This window comes from Tamandua tetradactyla, chromosome 5 (assembly GCF_023851605.1).
Source record: "Tamandua tetradactyla isolate mTamTet1 chromosome 5, mTamTet1.pri, whole genome shotgun sequence".
Classification (NCBI taxonomy): domain Eukaryota; kingdom Metazoa; phylum Chordata; class Mammalia; order Pilosa; family Myrmecophagidae; genus Tamandua; species Tamandua tetradactyla.
The window spans coordinates 175395412-175410770 of NC_135331.1; the positions used below are offsets into that span (position 1 = coordinate 175395412).

The 15359-nt window shown below is 36.9% G+C and overlaps 1 long non-coding RNA gene across 1 annotated transcript; it reads left to right on the forward strand.

The window, feature by feature from the left end:
• Positions 1 to 435: 435 nt before the first annotated feature.
• LOC143685095 (uncharacterized) lies at positions 436 to 13443 on the forward strand. The gene is made up of 4 exons (XR_013176373.1): positions 436 to 1105; positions 1218 to 1281; positions 1354 to 1442; positions 1888 to 13443. It is a non-coding gene; the product is annotated as an uncharacterized LOC143685095 (long non-coding RNA).
• Positions 13444 to 15359: the final 1916 nt, after the last annotated feature.

A 15359-nucleotide genomic window follows, 5' to 3' on the forward strand; every position in this document is an offset into this window, starting at 1 on the left:
TGATTTTAAAAAGTATTTTAGGAAAGGTTGACTCTAATGAAATCTGTTCATGGCAATCAGCTCATAGGCTTCACTTGAGAGAGATGTCACTGACTCTCTTGTGGTTTTAGTTTTTTGGCTTGTGAAGAAAACATGTATTTCCCTATTCAAAACCTCAGAAATACCAATGGGGAGCCACCCACCACCATTTTTATGAGGTAAAACCAAGTTAAAATGGATAACCAACACTAACTTGTAGAAAACAAACTTGGAGAATGCCAGCGTGCAGCTAGGTGACTCAAAGTGTAGATGCAAAACCAAAAACAAACAAAATTCCATTTGCTTTTAATTTTGCGAGATTGGCTGAATAATGTCCCCTTAAAATCTCCATATTCATACATGGGCCCTATGTAATTACAAGAGCTCTCATGAGAAGGAGGCAAGAGAGAGAGAGAGAGAGAGAGAGAGAGAGAGAGATATGTTTGAAGATGCCGTGCTACTGGTTTTGCAGATGGATAAAGAGATTGGATGCCAAAGAATGTGTGCAGCCTGTAGAAGGTGAACAAGGCGAGGAAAAAGATTTTCCTATAGTTTCCAAAAGGGACGAAGCCTTGCTGACACTTGATTTTAGGAGTCTAACCTCCAGAATTATAATACATTTGTCTTTTAAGCCCAAATTTTGTGATTTGTACCAGGAGCAATAGGAAACAAATTCACTTTGTTGTGGTTTGATTGCATATATATGTGCCTCATGTTTTTTCTAGCAGCAGCTCCTTCAGCCTGGCTTTTAGGTCTTCTCCAACAGCTGTGATTCATCATAGCTTGAGTCCTTTTTGGGTTTTGAAATCAGAAATATACTTATGTAATACAGAGACGAAATTAAAGCCAAAACCTACCAGGAAAAGGTATCTGAGCAGAGACTGCACTCCAGGAGAACAGGGACATAATTTTGTTCACCACTGCATCACAGTGCCTAGCACACTGCCTAGCACAGCACATCATAGATTATTAGAATGTTAAAAGAACAAACAGGACATTCTCTCCTGCCTGCAACTTGGTGCTTGCAAAAGAGAAGTAAGGAGCACATGGATTGTCGTCACCCTACTCTCCTCCCAGTCTGCCACTGGTAAACCAGAGGCCTCTACTGTCTGCAGTAGTGAAGTTCTAACCGGTAGAATGAATTTCCACATATGTGTCAAAAGCCCCTTAAAGCACAGGAAAATTATTTGTTTTTACAGATAATTTACATGCGTGTGATTGTACTCTATGATGAAGAAACTCTGAAAGGATCAATATTTTCAGGTGTGTTTGCATAGGAAAGCCTCCAACTATCAGCACCGAATTTCTCTTCTAATTCTACTTTCCTCTCTGTAGATGCCAAGCAAATGCTTCCAGGCCTTACTTCATTTCTCTCTGCAAGACATGAATATGGATCCTGTGATGCATGATTCAAAGAACTTTTGGTACAGATTAAAAATGATAATGGAACTTTCCACAAAGCCCATCTTTCTGATTGCCATGCTATCATCTACTATTTTGAAACTGGAATAATTTAATTTGGCATAATGTGGAAAATTTTATTACTCTAATATGCCTTCTGTTTTTAAGTGAAGAACAGTGCCAGGCTTTGACCAGACCTGAAAAATACGGCTTTATTTATCAAAGTCAACATTATAATTTCTAAAGATGTAATTAGTGCTCTAACTGATAATGTTAGGAAAGACTCCAATTGCAGATGGTGTTATATAAACATAATCAAGTCACTGCTGGTTGTAATTTCTTTGGATAGAGTTGAGAGGCTGTAGAGGAACACTTTCTACTTTCCCTATTAGTACATTTGGAAATACTGTGATATGGAATAGTCGATTTAATATATACTAAAAATGAGGAGAAACAACTTTTTTTCAGGAAGAAAATCCCAGACGCAAAAGTGGAACACTGTTTCAGGACATATAGCGTTATCAAAGCACTTGATAGCAGAGAAGGTAATATTATTTGGAAAACATGGATATTGGCAACTCTGAGTAAAAAACTGTTTCAGAAAATTTTCTCAACATAAAGGATTTCTTCCTTATGTTTTTCCTTTTATGTATGTCCATGTGTGATATTTGATTTTAAAAGTCAGTCTAAATAAATCTAAAAAATTTATTTCGCTGAAGATAGAATAGGACGCATGGGTGGATCAGTGGTAGAATGCTCGCCTGCCATGTGGGAGACCCAGGGTCGATTCCTGGTCCATGTACCCCCCCCCCCCAAAAAAAAAGATAGAATGAAAATTATGTATAAAAATGCATTATGTCAGTTAAATTGGCTGTGTTTTTCTTTTTTAGTGATATTTAAATAATACTATGTTTTACAAGTGATGATGTCTTAAGTTAGATGAAATATCTTAATTTCCTTCCCCCAAAACTCATTTCATATTAAAAACAATGCAAACACAGGCTGAGATAATATAAATGGGTTTTCCTTCTCAGAAGTGGTAGTTTTTGGGGGGCAGTTCACTTGCATGACATGACATTAGCATCCCCCCGACACCCTCTAATGAAAGCCAGTATTGATCCTCATTCTTTGTAATAATTAAAATATGCTTCCATAAATTATCAAGATGACCACTAAGGAAAGTACTGCTTTTGCTGAGAAGTTTTCTTTTAAATCCTATGTATGGTATTCCCACCAATTCTCACTAGAGGGAGCAACTGATCTTTAAGAAAGTGATGGGTTTAGTCTGAAAAAACTATGGAATGGTCTTTCACCATAAATGAACTACTAGTAATTTACATTGAAAATCTTAATCTTTTATTCCAACTAGGCTATAGTTGTTGCAAAGTAGTTTTCTGAAACAGGCATAAGTTTGTTAGGATGTCTTCCAATAATCAAATCGATCCAAAGAATCTCAGAGGGTTCTGCCTCCAGCCAAAGTCCCTATCCTTTGTAGACAAGAGTCGTAGATTTGGCTTCAAGTTCTGATTCTGCCACTCATTAGCTGTTTGACATGGGCAAGCTGCTTCATCCCTCTGAGTCACAATTTCCTCATAGGTAAAATGGAAGTTATAATACACAGGCCTGTTATGAAGATGAAATGAATTATGTCTGAAGTACTTAGCGCGATAAGTTTTCATCGAAAAGAACCTCATAGTATTATTTGTATTATTTTATGCTGAACTACAGATATTAAAATTACCATTGTAAACATATAATCAGGTGCTAAATTGTATTACAAAACAGTTAAGTGTATAGAAGTTCAGAGAAGAAAGGCATCCATGTGGATCGGAGTTATGAGTGAAAGCTTCGTGGAGGAAAGGGGACTGACTTGTATCCTACCATGGGTAAGATTTAAATACGAGGTGGGACTTGAAAACACAGTAGTTATACTTGTCCATTGTGCTCCAGTTATTCCAGCATATATTCTGTACCCGCATTGTCTAATAAATTAACCACTGGCCATATGTGACTTTAAATTTAAATTAATTATAATTTCAGTTCCTCAGTCATATGAAACACAATTCAGGTGCACAGTAGGGACATCTGGCTATTAACTACTGTAATGGACAGTGCATAACATTTAAATCAGGGCAGGAAGTTTTATTGGATGATGCTGTTCTAGACATATAGTATTTTCAGGTGGTAGGAAAAAAAGGGGGGTTGTTAGAACTAAAATCCTATACCACAGAGACAGCATGCATATGCTCTATAAAGGTTATAAGAAAATTACTTTTTGCAATTCACACTTTCAGTTTGCACTTTTTAAAAAAAATTTTTTTTTGGCATGGGCAGGCTCCGGGAATTGAACCCGGGTCTCCGGCATGGCAGGCAAGAATTCTGCCACTGAGCCACCTCAGTTAGCACTTTGTAAGCAAAAATTATTTATAATTGGCAATAAGTACTTCTCACTTGAAGTACTTATCCATTGGCTCACATATCCCCAAAAGGATAGTCTGAATATTATGACTTATAAATACAATTTATGCATTTAACATAAATTGCAAAGTACCTAAGTCATTACTCTTTGAAGACAGGAATGAAGCTAAATGGTGAAAGTTAAATTCAGGACATGGTTGAAAATTATGTTATTTTAGTTATTAAAATAATCAATAAAATATATTCTTGGTGAGACAAACTCCTACTGTTTTCTTAGTAAGGTGAAATAGTTTAAAAGGAAATAAAAAGAAAAATATATGTGATACAGTTAATGAAAACAATCACCTATATTTTTAAAAATCACTGAATTGAAGCGATGTGTTTAATACCAAAATTGACAGTCAAGCCATTAATAAATATGATTTTATGTTTTAAAGCATTTCAAAATCCTTAAAGGACTTTCAAACAAGGGAAAATGTGTATTTTCTGTACAGCATGAGTTTGGATTGGTAGCTAAAATCCTGTGGACACTGTTCCCATGAATCTGTTGGCTGCCTTTCATTAATGCTCCAGACCTCATATATAATCTTACAAAAAGATCAGTAATTTCTTTAAAGTACTGTCCAGAGTCAAAGAATCTTTTTTAGAATGAGGAGACTTTCAGGATTAAAAGAACCCTGTTGTTTTAAGGCAAGTTTCATCAAAGTCATTTTCTACTCTCCGCATAAAAATTCAATGTGATTAACTCATATTATGTTTCTAACTTGAGATGTTGATTGTCACAAAACTTTGTCCATTAGTAGAGAACTTTGCCTGGTGAATTCCTTGGCTTTAAGATTGTATTACAACTTCCTTTGGTTTGTATACAAGCACTCTAGGCACATTTATTTGTATCTAATTTTTCATGGGCAGACTCAGAGAATCAAACCCGGGTCTCCGGCATGGCAGGTGAGAATTCTGCCACTGAGCTACTGTCACGCTGACCCACATCTATTTTTCAAATGTAGAACATTGACTTGGAAAGAGCATCATTCATTCATTCTTCCATTAATAGAAATGTTTATATTTTTGAATATCTTCTATGTGCTAGGTATTGTGCTAAATGCTTTCCATACATCATTTTATTTAATTATTTCATTTTCTCTATGTTAGAGGTATTATTCACCTGATTGTAAAGATCAGGAAATCTCACAGAGGCCAGGAACTGGAAAGTAATGGAAGGTAGTTATAAACCCATTTTGTCTGACTCCAAAGCTCTTTTATTATGCCATGTTGCTTACTGATTTTTAAGAATTTTTTTTTTACAAAAAGTGGGAGGTATGCTGGTTTGAAAAGATTCTGTACCCTAGAAAAGCCACCTTTTAATCCTGATCTATCTTGTGGAGGCAGCCATTTCTTTTAATCTGTATTCAGTACTGTAGGTTGGAAGCTTGATTAGATTATCTCCAAGGAGATGTGGCACACCCAATTGTGGGTATTAGCCTTTGATTAGAGGGAGATGTGACTCCACCCATCCCAGGTGGGTCTTGATTAGTTTACTGGAATGCTTTGAAAGGGGAAACATTTTGGAAACAGCTTCAGAGCCATGAGAACCATAAGAGCCCATGCAGCCAGCGACCTTTGGAGATGAAGAAGGGAAATGTTAGCAGGTGTTGCCGTGTTCACCATGTGCCTTTCCAGTTTATAGAGAAATCTTGAACATCGGCCCTCTTAAACCAAGGTATCTTTCCCTTATGCCTTATATTGGACATTTTTATAACCTTACTTTAATTTGGACATTTTCATGGGCTTAGACCTGTAAACTAGCAACTTAATAAATTCCCCTTTTTAAAAGCCATTCCATTTCTGGTATATTGCATTCCAGCAGCTTGCAAACTAGAATGGGGGGACACAAAGCCTGCTCTTGCCTCTTCCTTGATAACTTCTTTTTCCAGCGTTGTGTCTTCAGCCCAGGCATCCAGAAGATTCTTATACACTATTTACTGCATCGATTGTATGAGTTCACATTGCATGCTAACGTAAATAGCCATTCAAATTTTAATCTATTTCATCTAAACAGAACCTGTGGCATTTAGGAGACAAGTACCCTCAGGGTGGAAGCACTCATTAAAGTGGGACATATTTAAGAAACAGTACCTCTGGCTAGTACTGTTTCTAACTTAAAACGGTATTTCTATATTCCAAGACTCAGGGCTCAGAGATTTTGTTTGCGTATGAATGAACTCAAAGATAAAAGACCTCTAGCAAACAATTACATTACTTTATACTTTCTGTACTCAAGGGGAAGTCTTGAAAATAAAGAATTGTTATCAGAAAATACAAAGTCCCATTTAGAAATAATTCAAATTCATCCTGAGAAGATACCATCTGCATCCTTCCCACTTAGTATAACATCTATCCGTCTGTAGTTTCTCATTATAGGCTACATTTCCCTAATTCCAAATGCTAAAAAGGACCATCTTAAGTGCTTTCTTCTGTCCCAAAAAGAGAAAGTTTTCCTGGTTCAACCCCAGCAAAATTAAATCAGCTGATTAAATACTGAGTCACTAATATGAAAAAGTAGACCCAGCACCCACTCTAAATTGCTTTATTCCCTATCTACCACTGTGCTCTGTAATGCCATCTGTAGCATAGGTAATCAGAGGCATGGGTTGGAGACCTTACCATTCTGGTTTTTTTTTCTTTCCAAACTTTATAAACTCAAAATACATTTGTTGGTGTTTGCTAAATGCATGTCAAAGTGCTGTGGTGGGATACAAAGGTCTGAAAGATATGAACTCTGCTCATTAGAAGTCTGTGTCATTGTGGAGAAGATAGGCACCAAAACTAGAAACAATGGTCATACCAGTTGATAACCACAGCAAGAGAGATGTGGGCAAAGGGCTTTGGATACAAAGGGCAGGACATTTATATTCCTACCATTGATGGGAGAGTTGGGTAAGTTTCAAAGAGGAGATCGTTTTGAGATGAGTCCTATTAGAAGAATAGGATTATAAAAGGAAGAAGAAGGGAGAGAGAAGCCCAGGCTGATGAAACACCCTGAGCAAAGAGCTGGAAGCAAGAGAAGCCCAGCCATCTTGGAGAATGGCTGAAAGATAGGCCATTAGTGGGGGGTGAGGGTGAGGTTTAGCAAAAATGGCACATAATGATTCAAGTATTTTGTATAAACACACATGCACATACACACCCATGTGTGTGATATATAATTATGCATGTTTACCTTGTGGATGTTAGAGAATGTTAGAGGTTTTTAAACAGAAGACAGACAGATTATGTTGGAAAGTAATATTAATTGCCATATGGAAAATTGTTTGATGATTATAGGATTAGAGGGTGGAAATCACCTTCTAATGTGAAGTACAAGCATACCTTGTTTTATTGTGCATTACTTTATTGCACTTCTCAGATATGTTGTGTTTTTTTTTTTCACAAATTGGAGATTTGTGGCAACCTGACATTGAGCACGTCTTTCAGCACCATGTTTCCAAGAGCATGTACTCACTTTGTATCTCTGTCACAGTTGGGGATTATCTAAATACTGTAAACTTTTTTTTATCATTATTGTTGTGTTTGTTATGGTAATCTGTGATCAGTGATCTTTGATGTTACTATTGTAATTGTTTTGAGGTGCCATAATCCACTCTCACATGTGATGGTGAACTTAATTGATAAATGTTATATGAGTTCTGATGGCTCAACCAACCGTCCATTCCTTCTCCCTCTCCTGAGGTACACAACATTGAAATTAGGCCAGCTAATAACCCTATAATGACCTTTAAGTCTTCAAATGAAAGGAAGAGTCGCACATTTCCTGAGGTACACGATATTGAAATTAGCTAATTAATAACCCTACGATGATTTCTAAGTATTCAAATGAAAGGAAGAGTGACACATTTATCACTTAAAAGCTAGAAATGATTAAGTTTAGTGAGGAAGGCATGTCAAAAGCTGAAATAGACTGAAAACTAAGCCTCTGTACCAATTAGATTAGCCGAATTGTGAATACAAAGAGAAAGTTCTTGAAGCCAATTAAAAGTATGACTCCAATAATCCCACAAATGATAAGAAAGCTAAAAAGCCTTATTGCTGATATGGAAAAAGTTTTAGTGTTCTAGACAGAAGATCAAACCAACCACACCTACTCTCTCTCTCTTTTTTTTTAATTTAACAGCCTTTATTGTGAAATACAACATATACAAAAACAAACAACACATTTCAAAGCACATTTTAACAATTCATTATAGAACAGATTTCAAAGTTTGGTATGGGTTACAGTATCACAAGTTCAGGATTTTCCTTTGAGCTGCTCCAAGGCACTTGAGACTAAAAAGAAATATCAATATAATAATTCAGTAGTCATACTCATTTAAATCCTACATTCTAGGTTAAACTCTGCCTTCTACTTTGATCCTTCTCCAAATCTTTAGGGATATTTGGGTTCTGCCCTTTCTAACAGTTTTCATGTTGAAAAGGAATGTCAACAATACAGCATGGGGGATGGAACTGGTTGATGTTCTTGGAGAGACTGGCACCTCTGATTTGCAGGACTTATCTGGCCTAGGAATCATCTGAAGGTTTTAGGTTTTTGAAAAGTAAACTTAGTGAGTGCAACCTTTGTAGCCATTGGTGTTCTTTAGGGTTAGCAGGAATGATGTTGGTTGGGGTTTGGCAAACTGTAGCAATTAGCAATATCTAGCTGAAACTTGCATAAGAGTAGCCTCCAGATTAGCCTCTTGACTCTATTTGAACTCTATTAGCCACCTAAATCTTATTTTGTTACACTTCTTTTCCCCCTTTTGGTCAGGAAGGTGTTGTAAATCCCACAGTGCCAGGGCCAAGCTCCTCCCTGGGAGTCATGTCCCACCACAACTTTCTCTTAAGCTAATGCTTAATTCAGAGCAAGGCCCTCTCTTTTCAGTTCTGTGAAGGCTGAGAGAGATGAGGTGAGGAAGCTGCAGAAGAAAAGTTGGAAGCTAGCAAAGGTTGTTTCATGAGGTTTATGGAAAGAAGCCATCTCTGTAGCATAAATATGCAAGGTGAAGCAAGTATTGATGTAGAAGCTACAGCAAGTTATTCAGAAGATCTAGATACTTGATGAGGGTGGCTACACTAAAGAACAGATTTTCAATGTAGATGAAACAGCCTACTATTGGATGAAGATGCCATCTAGGACTTTCATAGCTAGATGAAGCCAATGCTGGGTTTCAAAGCCTCAAATGACAGGCTGACTCTTGTTAGGGACTAATGCAGCTGGTGATTGTAAGTTGAATCCAATGCTTATTTACCATTCTCAAAGTCCTAGGGCAAGAAAGAATTATGCTGAATCTATTTGATCTGGCCTCTATAAAATGGAAGTACAAAGCCTGGATGACAGCACATCTGTTTACAACATGGTTTACTGAATATTTTAAGGCCACAGTTGAGACTTACTGCTCAGAAGAAAAGGATGCTTTTCAAAATATTACTGCACATTGACATGCACCTGGACACCCAAGAGCTCTGATGGAAATGTACAACAAGATAAATGTTCTTTTCATGCCTGCTAACAGAATATCCATATGAAGTCCATGGATCAAAGAGTAATTTCTACTTTCAAGTCGTATTTAAGAAATAGTTTATAAGGTTATCAATGCCATACATAGTGATTCCTCTGATGGATCTGGGCAAAGTCAATTGAAAACTTTTTGGAAAGAATTCACCATTCTAAATGCTATTAAGAACATTTGTGATTCATTGGAGAAGGTCAAAATATCAACATTCATAAGAGTTTGGAAGGCATTGATTCCAACTCTCATGGATGACTTTAAGGAGCTCAAGACTCCACTGAAGGAAGTAACTGCAGATGTGGTGGGAATAGCAAGAGAACTAGAATTAAAACTGGAGCATGGAGAAGTGACTGAATTGCTGCAATCTCATGATAAAAACTTGTATGGATGAGGAGTTGCTTCTCACAGATGAACACAGAAAGTAGCTTTTTAAGATGGAATCTACTCCTAGTGAAAATGCTGTGAACACTGTTGAAATGACAAAAAATGACTTAGAATATTCATCAACTTAATGTTTTAAGCAGTGGAAGAGTTTGAGACTCAACTTCTATTTTGAAAGAAGTTCTGTGGGTAAAATGCTATCAAACAGCATTGCATGCTACACAGGAATATTTCATGGAAGAAATAGTTAACTGATGTAGCAAACTCCATTGTTGTCTTATTTTTAAAAATTTACACAGCCACCCAACCTCCAGCAACCACCACCCTGATCAGTCAGTAGCCATCAATATTGATGCAAGACCCTCCATGAGCCAAAGACCCTCCATTCACTGAAAGCTTATCATTTTTAGCAGTAATGCATTTTTAAATTAAGGTATGTTCATTGTTTTTTAGATATAAAGATGCTGCACACTTAATGGACTAAAGTATAGTAAACATAACTTCTACATGTCCTGGGAAACAAAAAAATCTGTGGGACTTGCTTTATTGCAATATCTGCTTTATTGCAGTGGTCTGGCACTGAACCTGCAATATCTCTGAGGTATGCCTGTATTGTAATAATTAAGGCAAGGGTTGATGAGGGTATTTTTTAGAAATGTAGTAGGTGATAAAACAGTACATTTCAGGAATATGATAAAATAATTTATTGAAAACTAAATGTGCAGTGAATGAGAAGGAGTTGAGGAAGATTGATTTGTTCTAGTTTGGACAATGAGAAAGGACAGAAATATGATTGAATAATGGAATATAGGGAAAGGATAAGGTTATGTTGGGACAGGAGGGATTATATTTCCAGTTATAGACAGAGAGAGTTTTATATAACTCTGGGGCAGCCCAGTGGGGATTTGGAGGCAGATTCAGGCATTTGTACATTAGGAGAAGTGTGGTGTGTACTGATAGAGATTTGGAAGTCATTAGTGCATAGATGATAGTTGAAATCATCAGAGAGGATGAGAACACCAGAAAGGAGTCTCAAGAATAGAACTCTGGGGAACACCAATGGGAAAGACACCATGAAATGGGACCAGTAGAGGAATAGCCATTAAAGGTAGGAGAGTGTTGTCCCAGAAGACAAAGGAGGAAATACACTTCAGGAAACTAGAGTCCAGACTATGCAGCCATACCTAGTAAGGTTAAGACTGGGATGAAAAGTTCCAAGTATCTTTAGTGAGAGAAATTTCAGAAGAGTGGAGAGACAGAAAGGTTACACAGTTGAGGAGTGAGTGATAGATGAAGAGAGTATAGATAACATATTAGACCATTCTTTCACAGTGGGCAGTAAAGGAGAAAGACTAGGTGACAGATTCAGGCAGATTTGTAGTTAAGAGAAGAATGTTTGTGGGGAGAAGCAGAGTTAAGAGAAATCCTAATCATGTGTGTAAATTGAAGTAAGGATAGATGGGACTTCTTATCTGTGTGTCTCCCAGAGAGACAGAACTTTAGGCTGAATCAAGGCTTTGGGTTACTCACAAGACTTGGGAGCAGAGAAAGAAGCAAATGACTTAATTGAGAGTGTTGAAAAAGCAAATTAAAACATTGGAAGCAAACTAAATTTCAGTATTCATAAGCAAAAATTTATGAATCCACATTTCATAATTGGATTAATTATGGCATGTCTACACAATTGAATATTATGTAAACTTTAAAAAGAATAAAATGGATCCAAAGTAGTGAACTAGGAATGTATCCATGTTAAGTTCAGAAGACATAAAAGGATATTGCAGACCAATGTATATATCATAATTGACTTTTTTCTTTTCTGTTTTTTTATTTTTTGGGGTGCATGGTCTGGGAATCTAACCTGGGTCTCCCACATGGAAGGTAAGCATTCTACCACTGAACCACACATAATTGACTTTTACACTTTGAGTTTAAAATACTTTCCAAACAAACATTAAAGAAAACTTTTACATGCAATGATGAAGTAATTGAACTTTGTGTCATCAAATATAGAGTTTAGTATTCGTTCAAAAGAAGAAAACAACAGATATGAACACAGTCGCTTTGATAATTCTTTAGGCTGGTATCTGAAGGCTGAAGCAAACATGATAAGAAGCTGCTCAAAATGTGACACTAAATTCAAAGTGAATTAAGATTTTTTGTTTGTGGTCAAACATGGGAGAAGAGGCCGGTATTAGGTAAAACATTGATTTAAGATAAGTGAAATTCAGTCAGAAACTTAATTTATTGGGATGGTTTTCTATATTCTGGGGCATTGGTTGCTTTTTAAAAAATGATCTAGAAGTGACTTTGGTGATCTATTTGGTAGCATTTCTTCATCAAAAGTATAGTCTTTAAACATTTGCAAATGTTAGTAACTAATGAGTACTTAATTTTATTGTATATGAAAGATTTAGAAGCAGGATGTTGGAGTTAGCAAGGAGCACAACCTTTTCCAAATTAAGAGTAGTTTCTCAATTAGAATTTTTCCAAGGTAACTGATTCCTTTTTAAATAGAAATACCCTTATAGTCATACATTAATGTAAGTAACTTAAAGTAAGTAATCTGTAAACTTCCCTTCTCAGATAGAATTGTGGTGCCCATAGTTATTCATAAAGGGTTGAGGAAGGTGGGAAAGCCCAGGTAGGGCACTTGAAAAGCTCAAGGAGACAAGGACTCCTGCCATGAAGAGTAGGTGGGAGAGATATTTGTAAAGGGAGGCAAGAAAATGGCAGAAGAGAGTCCTGCAAACCTATACCTGAATCACTTGTATAGTGTCACAGATAGTTAAGTATGTCAGAACCTCAGTCTAGAGTCTCACCTTCTAGTCTCTTGCCCCATCCTGAGGCCAAAAGGGATAACATAAGTAAAAAAGAGGCCACATGACCATAACAAGTCCCCTTTCCCCCAATATCCTCACACCCCATCTTTATTATCAGTTACTAATGCAGAACAAAATATTGCAATCTGAATATACCCTTTTGGAATCCTGAAGTGTGTTAAAATGAATAGACTATTCATCAAATACTTACTGAGAATTTACTGTGGTAAGTCTGGACAAAAGAGATTGTCCAGTGTGGGTGGAAAATGGTTTGGAAATAATTCATTACCCTGCAGTGTGAAAAGGAGAATGTTATGAATATTTTACCAAGTACAGTCTGAACACTGAGCATGTAGAAAAGAGCGAGTGAGTGCCTGGTGGTTTGGGGGGGAAGAGGGATTGGGAGGGTTGGAGAAAGCTACACAGAAGAAGGGAGGCAAGCTGGGACTTAAAGGAAAAAGAGAAGTGTGAGAGGAAAGGATGAGGGATGGATGTCCTAGGTTCAGGTAACAGCCTCAGCAAAGGCAGAGAGGAACAAGAAAGCTGGGCTTGTGTGGTCAGTTTAAACTAGACCAGGGTGGCACAGGGGGAAAGAGCTGGGGAGGAGGCTAGAATGTGGGATGGGCCATATTTGAAGGGTTTTGATGTTTGCTGTGCAGTATTGTGTTCTGCTGTCAACATCCAATTGAACCTTGACAGTGTGCATTTATTTTTTCATATTTAAAATTTGCTGATTTAATCTCAAACTTTTTTTTAAATTCACGGTCTCTATACGAGATGAGATGTGATCCAATGCCTCAACTAGCCAACACGTGGAATGTGAAGGCAGGAGCCACAACATGGAGAGTAAAATATAAAAGCCCTCATTTACATCTTTGTTTATCATTTATAAACAAAATAGAGATGTTCAGATTTTCAGAAAATAATAAATTACTTTCAAAAACATTGATTATATATTATTATTATTATTATTATTATTATTATTATTATTATTATTATTATTATTATTATTATTTTGCATGGGCAGGCAACAGGAATTGAACCTGGGTCTCGATTCTCATGGCAGGTGAGAACTCTGCCACTGAGCCACTGTGCCTGCCCTGATTATGTTTTTTGATACTGTTAAATTCAGTTATTGTTCAGTCATGATTCTGAACCCTGTACTGAAGTAATTGGAATTCACAGCTATTAATAGGTTTACTTAAGAAGAAAAGGGAAATTGCAAGTTGTTATTTTATTTCCATTCTAAAAATAGGTGGACTATTATCCCTAGAAACCTTTGAAAGTAGAATTTAATTAGGACTCCACTGATGAAAATTTTTCCATAATCTCACCTGTGTTGCAAGCTATTTCTGCATGATTATCATAAACCAATAGTAAATGAGGTATATTAGAGTTAAGTTTACAATATATGACAGATAAGATCTGTTCACTCACCCTCATTAATTTTGGGAACATATTTCTTCAGCAAATGAATATATTTAAAATCTCTGATATGCTAGGCACCATTCTATGTGATAGGGATAGAGCTTTGAATAAGCCAAATCCCTGCCCTTTAGGAGTTTACATTTTGGTTTGGGGAAATGGACAATAAATATGAAAACATACAAAAAAGGTAATTTGGTGATTATTAAATGCTCTAAAGCAAGTCAGTTAAAAGAGTGTCGGGGGCTAAGGTGGCAAGGAGAGGCCTTGGAATGAACAAGATATTTGAGTTGAGGCCCGAATGGTGAGAAAGCAGTAGATGTTAAGATCCACAGGGAAGAGCATTATAACCAAAAAGAATGAAAGAACAAAGCCCCTGAGACAGAGTCGCTGCTGAGTAACAACCTTTATGTAGAAGGTAAATTCAGAGCGATGGTCATGGACAGATCATGGAAGGTTCTGAAGGCTGTAAGAAAACTGGATTTTATTCTGGTACAGTGAAAATCCATTTAAGTGTTTTGGGTCGGGTGGGGCTGACAAAATTAGATTCATGCTTTGGAAAAATTCATTTGGGTTATTTTGTGGGGATTGAGTAGAGAGCAAGGGTGGAGGCAAGGAAGCGCCAGTGAAGAAGCCACAGCCATTGTCCAGGGGAAAGTTGATCTTGGCTTGAATCAGGATTGTAGCTGTAGAATTGCTGGTTGGACAAATTATAACAGAACTTTGGGTTCACTGTGCATACCCTCTTGGCACTCAGTGTTTCAATATGTGCTGAAGGTTTCCTACTTAACAGGCCAGAATGCTGGGATAGCCCCAGGAGTAGTCCTCATCCAAAGGTAGACTAGGACTTGGAGGGTAACTTCATTTTTAGGTAGTTACTTTTAGTTAATTAAAATGCCTTTCAGGGGTTTGGGGAGGGTGGAGAACAACTCTGATATGTGTTCTACATCATCTCTCAAGGGCCCTGATGAGATCAAATCATAGCTGTTCTCATCAGTAACCTTCTCATCCTCCACCCTGTACTGGCTTCCTTCCTTCCATCTCTTATTTCCCCAGGCCCCACCAGTGCCTCCTGGGAATACCACCTACATAAACTACTTATACCTAATCCCTGACCCACAATCTGCTTCTAGGAACTAACTTTAAGACACTAACTTTAGTCAACTCTAATTAATTAATTAATTAATTAAGGACCTTCATTAAGTAATGTTTTTAATATTATTAACTTATTACACATACTTCAAGATGGGGAAAACTGCATTTCTATCAGAAGTACATTCTCTACTTTCAAGATCTTGCTTTTGAATCTTAGGGTAAATTATCTGGACCATTTTCAGCAAATTCATTT